Source organism: Panulirus ornatus, chromosome 37 (assembly GCF_036320965.1).
Source record: "Panulirus ornatus isolate Po-2019 chromosome 37, ASM3632096v1, whole genome shotgun sequence".
NCBI classification, from domain to species: domain Eukaryota; kingdom Metazoa; phylum Arthropoda; class Malacostraca; order Decapoda; family Palinuridae; genus Panulirus; species Panulirus ornatus.
In genome coordinates this window covers 3,807,844-3,820,516 of record NC_092260.1, presented here as the reverse complement: position 1 = coordinate 3,820,516, position 12,673 = coordinate 3,807,844, and positions in this window count along the sequence as shown.

Genomic DNA, 12,673 nt, shown 5'->3' with positions numbered 1-12,673 from the left:
TCCTCCTTGCAGGGAGATGCTCCCACGTCCCTTCCTCCTCCTCCTCCTCTCCTGCAGGGAGATGCTCCACGTCCCTTCCTCCTCCTCCTCCTCCTGCAGGGAGATGCTCCCTACGCTCCCTTCCCTCCTCCTCTCCTCCTCCTGCAGGGGAGATGCTCCCACGTCCCCTTCCTCCTCCTCCTCCTCTTGCAGGGAGATGCTCCCACGTCCCTGTCCTCCTCTCTCCTTCCTGCAGGAGATGCTCCCACGTCCCTTCCTCCTCCTCCTCCTCCTTGCAGGGAGATGCTCCCACGTCCTTCGCCTCCTCCTCCTCCTGCAGGAGAGATCCTCCACGTCCCCTTCCTCCTCCTCTCTCTGAGGAGACTGCTCCCACGTCCCTTCCTCCTCCTCCTCCTGCAGGGAGATGCTCCCACCGTCCCTTCCTCCTCCTCCTGCAGGGAGATGCTCCCACGTCCCTTCCTCCTCCTCCTCCTCCTGCAGGGAGATGCTCCCACGTCCCTTCCTCCTCCTCCTGCTGGGAGATGCTCCCACGTCACTTCCTCCTCCTCCTCCTCCTGCTGGGAGATGCTCCCACGTCCCTTCCTCCTCCTCCTCCTCCTCCTGCTGGGAGATGCTCCCACGTCCCTTCCTCCTCCTCCTCCTCCTGCAGGGAGATGCTCCCACGTCCCTTCCTCCTCCTCCTCCTCCTGCAGGGAGATGCTCCCACGTCCCTTCCTCCTCCTCCTCCTCCTGCAGGGAGATGCTCCCACGTCCCTTCCTCCTCCTCCTCCTCCTGCAGGGAGATGCTCCCACGTCCCTTCCTCCTCCTCCTGCTGGGAGATGCTCCCACGTCCCTTCCTCCTCCTCCTCCTCCTGCAGGGAGATGCTCCCACGTCCCTTCCTCCTCCTCCTGCTGGGAGATGCTCCCACGTCCCTTCCTCCTCCTCTTCCTCCTCCTGCAGGGATATGCTCCCACGTCCCTTCCTCCTCCTCCTCCTCCTCCTGCAGGGAGATGCTCCCACGTCCCTTCCTCCTCCTCCTCCTCCTGCTGGGAGATGCTCCCACGTCCCTTCCTCCTCCTCCTCCTCCTGCAGGGATATGCTCCCACGTCCCTTCCTCCTCCTCCTCCTCCTTTCCTGCAGGGATATGCTCCCACGTCCCTTCCTCCTCCTCCTCCTCCTGCAGGGAGATTCTCCCACGTCCCTTCCTCCTCCTCCTGCTGGGAGATGCTCCCACGTCCCCTCCTCCTCCTCCTCCTCCTCCTGCAGGGATATGCTCCCACGTCCCTTCCTCCTCCTCCTCCTCCTCCTGCTGGGAGATGCTCCCACGTCCCTTCCTCCTCCTCCTGCTGGGAGATGCTCCCACGTCCCTTCCTCCTCCTCCTCCTCCTGCAGGGAGATGCTCCCACGTCCCTTCTCCTCCTCCTCCTGCTGGGAGATGCTCCCACGTCCCTTCCTCCTCCTCCTCCTCCTGCAGGGAGATGCTCCCACGTCCCTTCCTCCTCCTCCTGCTGGGAGATGCTCCCACGTCCCCTCCTCCTCCTCCTCCTCCTGCAGGGAGATGCTCCCACGTCCCTTCCTCCTCCTCCTCCTCCTCCTGCAGGGAGATGCTCCCACGTCCCTTCCTCCTCCTCCTGCTGGGAGATGCTCCCACGTCCCTTCCTCCTCCTCCTCCTCCTGCAGGGAGATGCTCCCACGTCCCTTCCTCCTCCTCCTGCTGGGAGATGCCCCCACGTCCCTTCCTCCTCCTCCTCCTCCTGCAGGGATATGCTCCCACGTCACTTCCTCCTTGCCAGTCAGTGGACCCGGCGTATGGCCCACATGACATGCTTCCGCCAGTGGTGTGAGACGATGCCTTTAAGTTAGCTTCATTTCTTTCTCGCCTGTTCCATTCATGACTAACCTAACCTAACCTAACCTAACCTAACCTAACCTAACCTAACCTGCCCTTCCTTCAAGCATGACTCGGTGCAGCCCATCAGCAGGTAAGGGGCCGATCTGCTGGTGGTGTGAGCCTGACGGGAAATGACCGGTGTAGACCCCGTTGCTCAGCAAAGTGAGCCATTCCAGTACAGGGCATTCGCAGTTATTTCCCTATTAGGGGCGATCATAGCTTAGTGGTAGCATTCCCGCCTGTTGCACAAGGGTCACGGGTTCGATCCTGGCTGTTGGAGGTTTGTATGTTCTATGAAGGTGCGCGTTCATATGTATGATAAGATCTTTTGTATATCAAATCCTCACATGTGATACACGAGAATACTGTCCGATTCTTATTTCTATTTCCATTGGCGATTGTGCATATATATATATATATATATATATATATATATATATATATATATATATATATATATATATATATATATATATATATATATATATATATATATATATATATATATATTTGTTTTTTTTTTTCTTTTTTTTTTTTTTGCTTTGTCGCTGTCTCCCGCGTTTGCGAGGTAGCGCAAGGAAACAGACGAAGAAATGGCCCAACCCACCCCCATACACATGTATATACATACGTCCACACACGCAAATATACATACCTACACAGCTTTCCATGGTTTACCCCAGACGCTTCACATGCCCTGATTCAATCCACTGACAGCACGTCAACCCCGGTATACCACATCGATCCAATTCACTCTATTCCTTGACCTCCTTTCACCCTCCTGCATGTTCAGGCCCCGATCACACAAAATCTTTTTCACTCCATCTTTCCACCTCCAATTTGGTCTCCCACTTCTCCTCGTTCCCTCCACCTCCGACACATATATCCTCTTGGTCAACCTTTCCTCACTCATTCTCTCCATGTGCCCAAACCATTTCAAAACACCCTCTTCTGCTCTCTCAACCACGCTCTTTTTATTTCCACACATCTCTCTTACCCTTACGTTACTTACTCGATCAAACCACCTCACACCACACATTGTCCTCAAACACCTCATTTCCAGCACATCCATCTTCCTGCGCACAACTCTATCCATAGCCCATGCCTCGCAACCATACAACATTGTTGGAACCACTATTCCTTCAAACATACCCATTTTTGCTTTCCGAGATAATGTTCTCGACTTCCACACATTCTTCAAGGCTCCCAGAATTTTCGCCCCCTCCCCCACCCTATGATCCACTTCCGCTTCCATGGTTCCATCCGCTGCCAGATCCACTCCCAGATATCTAAAACACTTTACTTCCTCCAGTTTTTCTCCATTCAAGCTTACCTCCCAATTGACTTGACCCTCAACCCTACTGTACCTAATAATTACCTTGCTCTTATTCACATTTACTCTTAACTTTCTTCTTTCACACACTTTACCAAACTCAGTCACCAGCTTCTGCAGTTTCTCACATGAATCAGCCACCAGCGCTGTATCATCAGCGAACAACAACTGACTCACTTCCCAAGCTCTCTCATCCCCAACAGACTTCATACTTGCCCCTCTTTCCAAAACTCTTGCATTCACCTCCCTAACAACCCCATCCATAAACAAATTAAACAACCATGGAGACATCACACACCCCTGCCGCAAACCTACATTCACTGAGAACCAATCACTTTCCTCTCTTCCTACACGTACACATGCCTTACATCCTCGATAAAAACTTTTTACTGCTTCTAACAACTTGCCTCCCACACCATATATTCTTAATACCTTCCACAGAGAATCTCTATCAACTCTATCATATGCCTTCTCCAGATCCATAAATGCTACATACAAATCCATTTGCTTTTCTAAGTATTTCTCACATACATTCTTCAAAGCAAACACCTGATCCACACATCCTCTACCACTTCTGAAACCATATATATATATATATATATATATATATATATATATATATATATATATATATATATATATATATATATATATATATATATATATATATATTTCTTTTCTTTTGCTGAGAAATAATGCAAATGAGTGGGAGATGTATAAAAGAAAGAGGCAGGAGGTCAAGAGGAAGGTGCAAGAGATGAAAAAGAGGGCAAATGAGAGTTGGGTTGAGAGAGTATCATTAAATTTTAGGTTAGGGAGGATAAAAAGATGTTTTGGAAGGAGGTAAATACAGTGCGTAAGACGAGGGAACAAATGGGAACATAAGTGAAGGGGGCTAATGGGGAGGTGATAACAAGTAGTGGTGATGTGAGAAGGAGATGGAGTAAGTATTTTGAAGGTTTGTTAAATGTGTTTGATGATAGAGTGGCAGATACAGGGTACTGTAGTCGAGGTGGTGTGCAAAGTGAGAAGGTTAGGGAAAATGATTTGGTAAACAGAGAAGAGGTAGTAAAAGCTTTGCGGAAGATGAAAGCCGGCAAGGCAGCGGGTTTGGATGGTATTGCTGTGGAATTTATTAAGAAAAGGGGTGACTGTATTGTTGACTGGTTGGTAAGCTTATTTAGTGTATGTATGATTCATGGTGAGGTGCCTGAGGATTGGCGGAATGCTTGCATAGTGCCATTGTACAAAGGCAAAGGGGACAAAGGTGAGTGCTCAAATTACAGAGGTATAAGTGTGTTGAGTATTCCTGGTAAATTATATGGGAGGGTATTGATTGAGAGGGTGAAGGCATGTACAGAGCATCAGATTGGGGAAGAGCAGTGTGGTTTCAGAAGTGGTAGAGGATGTGTGGATCAGTTGTTGCGTTAGCGAGGTAGCGCAAGGAAACAGACGAAAGAATGGCCCAACCCACCCACATACACATGTTTATACATACACGTCCACACACGCAAACATACATACCTATACATCTCAATGTACACATATATATACACACACAGACATATACATATATACTCATGTACATAATTCATACTGTCTGCCTTTATTTATTCCCATCGCCACCTCGCCACACATGGAATAACAACCCCCTCCCCCCTCATGTGTGCGAGGTAGCGCTAGGAAAAGACAACAAAGGCCCCATTCGTTCACACTCAGTCTCTAGCTGTCATGTAATAATCCACCGAAACCACAGCTCCCTTTCCACATCCAGGCCCCACAGAACTTTCCATGGTTTACCCCAGACGCTTCATATGCCCTGGTTCAATCCATAGACAGCACGTCGACCCCGGTATACCACATCGTTCCAATTCACTCTATTCCTTGCACGCCTTTCACCTTCCTGCACGTTCAGGCCCCGATCACTCAAAATCTTTTTCAATCCATCTTTCCACCTCCAATTTGGTCTCCCGCTCCTCCTGGTTCCCTCCACCTCTGACACATATATCCTCTTGGTCAATCTTTCCTCATTCATTCTCTCCATGTGACCAAACCATTACAAAACACCCTCTTCTGCTCTCTCAACCACACTCTTTTTAATTCCACACATCTCTCTTACCCTTACATAACTTACTCGATCAAACCACCTCTCACCACATACTGTCCTCAAGCATCTCATTTCCAGCACATCCACCCTCCTCCGTACAACTCTATCCATAGCCCACGCCTCGCAACCATACAACTTTGTTGGAACCACTATTCCTTCAAACATACCCATTTTTGCTTTCCGAGATAATGTTCTCGACTTCCAAACATTCTTCTAGGCTCCCAGCATTATCGCCCCCTCCATCACCCTATGATTCACTTCCGCTTCCATGGTTCCATCCGCTGCCAACCCCATCCATAAAGAAATTTAACAACCATGGAGACATCACACACCCCTGCCGCAAACCAACATTCACTGAGAACCAATCACTTTCCTCTCTTCCTACACGTACACATGCCTTACATCCTCGATAAAAACTTTTCACTGCTTCTAACAACTTGCCTCCCACACCATATATTCTTAATACCTTCCACAGAGCATCTCTATCAACTCTATCATATGCCTTCTCCAGATCCATAAATGCTACATACAAATCCATTTGCTTTTCTAAGTATTTCTCACATACATTCTTCAAAGCAAACACCTGATCCACACATCCTCTACCACTTCTGAAACCACACTGCTCTTCCCCAATCTGATGCTCTGTACATGCCTTCACCCTCTCAATCAATACCCTCCCATATAATTTACCAGGAATACTCAACAAACTTATACCTCTGTAATTTGAGCACTCACTCTTATCCCCTTTGCCTTTGTACAATGGCACTATGCAAGCATTCCGCCAATCCTCAGGCACCTCACCATGAATCATACATACATTAAATAACCTTACTAACCAGTCAACAACACAGTCACCCCCTTTTAATAAATTCCACTGCAATACCATCCAAACCCGCTGCCTTGCCATCTTTCATCTTCCGCAAAGCTTTTACTACCTCTTCTCTGTTTACCAAATCATTCTCCCTAACCCTCTCACTTTGCACACCACCTCGACCAAAACACCCTATATCTACCACTCTATCATCAAACACATTCAACAAACCTTCAAAATACTCACTCCATCTCCTTCTCCCATCACCATTACTTGTTATCACCTCCCCATTTGCCCCCTTCACTGATGTTCCCATTTGCTCCCTTGTCTTACGCACTTTATTCACCTCCTTCCAAAACATCTATTTATTCTTCCTAAGATTTAATGATACTCTCTCACCCCAACTCTCATTTGCCCTCTTTTTCACCTCTTGCACCTTTCTCTTGACCTCCTGCCTCTTTCTTTTATACATCTCCCAGTCATTTGCATTATTTCCCTGCAAATATCGTCCAAATGCCTCTCTCTTCTCTTTCACTAATAATCTTACTTCTTCATCCCACCACTCACTAGCCTTTCTAATCTGCCCACCTCCCACGCTTCTCATGCCACAAGCATCTTTTGCGCAAGCCATCACTGATTCCCTAAATACATCCCATTCCTCCCCCACTCCCCTTACTTGTATACATTGTGGGCGTAGCCAGATGTGTGTAGCAATACTTTTCTTATATAAACGTTTCTTGCTGATTGTCTTATCATGATGATTTGGTTAATAATAGGATGTGTTTTATGTTACCTGGAGACTAGTTAAAGTTCTTAATAATTAAGACAGATTGAATGAGGTTACTTAGGTGTGACATAATGAGATGAGGAGTTATAATGTGAGTGGGTTGTTAAGGTGATCATGTTCACCACCACAGTGAACATTATTGTGGTCATCACTACGTGCTGCTCAGGTCAATAACACTTTGGCCGATCTGGTCAGTGTGGACATTGCACCAAGTAAACACGACCAATGTCATAATAATAATTTGCTCTACTATTTATTAAGGTCTTACTAATGGCGGTATTGTACTGGAAAACAATATTACAAGTATGGTTTGGAGAACATATTAAGATGGCAGAAAACACGAAACATTTAGGTAGGTTTACTGCTCACATTTCCCTTACAACAAACATTTAGGTAGGTTTACTGCTCACATTTCCCTTACAACAAACATTTAGGTAGGTTTACTGCTCACATTTCCCTTACAACAAACATTTAGGTACGTTTACTGCTCACATTTCCCTTACAACAAACATTTAGGTAGGTTTACTGCTCACATTTCCCTTACAACAAACATTTAGGTAGGTTTACTGCTCACATTTCCCTTACAACAAACATTTAGGTAGGTTTACTGCTCACATTTCCCTTACAACAAACATTTAGGTAGGTTTACTGCTCACATTTCCCTTACAACAAACATTTAGGTAGGTTTACTGCTCACATTTCCCTTACAACAAACATTTAGGTACGTTTACTGCTCACATTTCCCTTACAACAAACATTTAGGTAGGTTTACTGCTCACATTTCCCTTACAACAAACATTTAGGTACGTTTACTGCTCACATTTCCCTTACAACAAACATTTAGGTAGGTTTACTGCTCACATTTCCCTTACAACAAACATTTAGGTAGGTTTACTGCTCACATTTCCCTTACAACAAACATTTAGGTAGGTTTACTGCTCACATTTCCCTTACAACAAACATTTAGGTACGTTTACTGCTCACATTTCCCTTACAACAAACATTTAGGTAGGTTTACTGCTCACATTTCCCTTACAACAAACATTTAGGTACGTTTACTGCTCACATTTCCCTTACAACAAACATTTAGGTAGGTTTACTGCTCACATTTCCCTTACAACAAACATTTAGGTAGGTTTACTGCTCACATTTCCCTTACAACAAACATTTAGGTAGGTTTACTGCTCACATTTCCCTTACAACAAACATTTAGGTAGGTTTACTGCTCACATTTCCCTTACAACAAACATTTAGGTAGGTTTACTGCTCACATTTCCCTTACAACAAACATTTAGGTAGGTTTACTGCTCACATTTCCCTTACAACAAACATAAAATGTCTTCATAACTTTTCAGTAAACTTTGTATGAAGGGCTGGAGGTGTAGTAAGGGCTTGTGTAGTGAGGGCTGGAGGTGTAGTGAGGGCCGTAGGTGTAGTGAGGGCTGGTGTAGTAAGGGCTGGAGGTGTAGTGAGGGCCGTAGGTGTAGTAAGGGCTGAAGGTGTAGTGAGGGCTGGTGTAGTAAGGGGTGGAGGTGTAGTGAGGGCTGGTGTAGTAAGGGTTGGAGGTGTAGTGAGGGCCGTAGGTGTAATAAGGGCTGAAGGTGTAGTGAGGGCTGGTGTAGTAAGGGCTGGAGGTGTAGTGAGGGCCATAGGTGTAGTAAGGGCTGAAGGTGTAGTGAGGGTTGGAGGTGTAGTGAGGGCTGGTGTAGTAAGGGCTGGAGGTGTAGTGAGCGCCGTAGGTGTAGTAAGGGCTGAAGGTGTAGTGAGGGCTGGTGTAGTAAGGGCTGGAGGTGTAGTGAGGGCCGTAGGTGTAGTAAGGGCTGAAGGTGTAGTGAGGGCTGGAGGTGTAATAAGGACTGGTGTAGTGAGGGCTGGATGTGTAGTGAGGGCTGGAGGTGTAATGAGGGCTGGATGTGTAGTGAGGGCTGGATGTGTAGTGAGAGCTGGTGTAGTGAGGGCTGGAGGTGTAGTGAGGGATGGAGGTGTAGTGAGGGCTGATGTAGTGAGGACTGGAGGTGTAGTGAGGGCTGGAGGTGTAGTGAGGGCTGGTTTAGTGAGGGCTGTAGGTGTAGTAAGGGCTGGTGTAGTGAGGGTTGGAGGTGTAGTGAGGGCTGGAGGTGTAGTGAGGGCTGGAGGTGTAGTGAGGACTGGAGGTGTAGTGAGGGCTGGTTTAGTGAGGGCTGTAGGTGTAGTAAGGGCTGGTGTAGTGAGGGTTGGAGGTGTAGTGAGGACTGGAGGTGTAGTGAGGGCTGGAGGTGTAGTGAGGACTGGAGGTGTAGTGAGGGTTGGAGGTGTAGTTAAGGTTGGAGGTGTAGTGAGGGCTGGAGGTGTAGTGAGGGCTGGAGGTGTAGTGAGGGCTGGAGGTGTAGTGAGGACTGGAGGTGTAGTGAGGGTTGGAGGTGTAGTTAAGGTTGGAGGTGTAGTGAGGGCTGGAGGTGTAGTGAGGGCTGGAGGTGTAGTGAGGGCTGGAGGTGTAGTGAGGACTGGAGGTGTAGTGAGGGTTGGAGGTGTAGTTAAGGTTGGAGGTGTAGTGAGGGCTGGAGGTGTAGTGAGGGCTGGAGGTGTAGTGAGGGCTGGAGGTGTAGTGTGGACTGGAGATGTAGTGAGGGTTGGAGGTGTAGTTAAGGCTGGAGGTGTAGTGAGGGCTGGAGGTGTAGTGAGGGCTGGAGGTGTAGTGAGGACTGGAGGTGTAGTGAGGGCTGGAGGTGTAGTGAGGACTGGAGGTGTAGTGAGGGCTGGAGGTGTAGTGAGGGCTGGAGGTGTAGTGAGGACTGGAGGTGTAGTGAGGGCTGGAGGTGTAGTGAGGGCCACAGGTGTTACAGGAGGAGGGCAGGAACAAAGGAGGGGAGGCGTGGTGGGGGGGGGGGGATACAGCTGGTGCAATGGCTGTGTATGGCAACTTTCACTGGCTGGTATACATGATGGCTGGGTGTGGGGAAGGTCCAGGTTAGGCAAGGTACAATACGTCGCTGTTATGATGCTAGCCACCTGGCTACAGATGGTGCAAGTTCTTCATGATAACACTAGCCACCTGGCTACAGATTGTGCAAGTTCTTCATGATAACACTAGCCACCTGGCTACAGATGGTGCAAGTTCTTCATGATAACACTAGCCACCTGGCTACAGATGGTGCAAGTCCTTCATGATAACACTAGCCACCTGGCTACAGATGGTGCAAGTCCTTCATGATAACACTAGCCACCTGGCTACAGATTGTGCAAGTCCTTCATGATAACACTAGCCACCTGGCTACAGATTGTGCAAGTCCTTCATGATAACACTAGCCACCTGGCTACAGATGGTGCAAGTTCTTCATGATAACACTAGCCACCTGGCTACAGATGGTGCAAGTTCTTCATGATAACACTAGCCACCTGGCTACAGATGGTGCAAGTCCTTCATAACACTAGCCACCTGGCTACAGATGGTGCAAGTCCTTCATGATAACACTAGCCACCTGGCTACAGATGGTGCAAGTCCTTCATGATAACACTAGCCACCTGGCTACAGATGGTGCAAGTTCTTCATGATAACACTAGCCACCTGGCTACAGATGGTGCAAGTCCTTCATGATAACACTAGCCACCTGGCTACAGATGGTGCAAGTCCTTCATGATAACACTAGCCACCTGGCTACAGATGGTGCAAGTCCTTCATGATAACACTAGCCACCTGGCTACAGATGGTGCAAGTTCTTCATGATAACACTAGCCACCTGGCTACAGATGGTGCAAGTCCTTCATAACACTAGCCACCTGGCTACAGATGGTGCAAGTCCTTCATGATAACACTAGCCACCTGGCTACAGATGGTGCAAGTCCTTCATGATAACACTAGCCACCTGGCTACAGATGGTGCAAGTTCTTCATGATAACACTAGCCACCTGGCTACAGATGGTGCAAGTCCTTCATGATAACACTAGCCACCTGGCTACAGATGGTGCAAGTCCTTCATGATAACACTAGCCACCTGGCTACAGATGGTGCAAGTTCTTCATGATAACACTAGCCACCTGGCTACAGATGGTGCAAGTCCTTCATAACACTAGCCACCTGGCTACAGATGGTGCAAGTCCTTCATGATAACACTGGCCACCTGGCTACAGATGGTGCAAGTCCTTCATGATAACACTAGCCACCTGGCTACAGATGGTGCAAGTTCCTCATAACACTAGCCACCTGGCTTCAGATGGTGCAAGTCCTTCATGATAACACTAGCCACCTGTCTACAGATGGTGCAAGTTCTTCATGATAACACTAGCCACCTGGCTACAGATGGTGCAAGTTCCTCATAACACTAGCCACCTGGCTACAGATGGTGCAAGTCCTTCATGATAACACTAGCCACCTGGCTACAGATGGTGCAAGTTCTTCATGATAACACTAGCCACCTGGCTACAGATGGTGCAAGTCCTTCATGATAACACTGGCCACCTGGCTACAGATGGTGCAAGTCCTTCATGATAACACTAGCCACCTGGCTACAGATGGTGCAAGTCCTTCATGATAACACTGGCCACCTGGCTACAGATGGTGCAAGTCCTTCATGGTGACACTAGCCACCTGTCTACAGATGGTGCAAGTTCTTCATGATAACACTAGCCACCTGGCTACAGATGGTGCAAATTCTTCATGATAACACTAGCTACCTGGCTACAGATGGTGGAAGTCCTTCATGATAACACTGGCCACCTGGCTACAGATGGTGCAAATTCTTCATGATAACACTAGCCACCTGGCTACAGATGGTGCAAGTCCTTCATGATAACACTGGCCACCTGGCTACAGATGGTGCAAGTTCTTCATGATAACACTAGCCACCTGGCTACAGATGGTGCAAGTCCTTCATGATAACACTGGCCACCTGGCTACAGATGGTGCAAGTCCTTCATGATAACACTGGCCACCTGGCTACAGATGGTGCAAGTTCTTCATGATAACACTAGCCACCTGGCTACAGATGGTGCAAGTCCTTCATGATAACACTAGCCACCTGGCTACAGATGGTGCAAGTCCTTCATGATAACACTAGCCACCTGGCTACAGATGGTGCAAGTTCTTCATGATAACACTAGCCACCTGGCTACAGATGGTGGGAATCCTTCATAATAACAATGACCATATATATAGGGGAGAAAGAATACTTCCCACGTATTCCCTGCGTGTCGTAGAAGGCGACTAAAAGGGGAGGGAGCGGGGGGCTGGAAATCCTCCCATCTCATTTTTTTTTAATTTTCCAAAAGAAGGAACAGAGAATTGGGCCAGGTGAGGGTATTCCCTCAAAGGCCCAGGCCTCTGCTCTTAACGCTACCTCGCTAATGCGGGAAATGGCGAATAGTTTGAAAGAAAGAAAAGATATATATATATATATATATATATATATATATATATATATATATATATATATATATATATATATATATATATATATATATATATATATATATTATTTATTTATTTATTATACTTTGTCGCTGTCTCCCGCGTTTGTGAGGTAGCGCACGGAAACAGACGAAAGAAATGGCCCAAACCCCCCCCCCCCAATACACATGTATATACATACGTCCACACACGCAAATATACATACCTACACAGCTTTCCATGGTTTACCCCAGACGCTTCACATGCCTTGATTCAATCCACTGACAGCACGTCAACCCCGGTATACCACATCGCTCCAATTCACTCTATTCCTTGCCCTCCTTTCACCCTCCTGCATGTTCAGGCCCCGATCACACAAAATCTTTTTCACTCCATCTTTC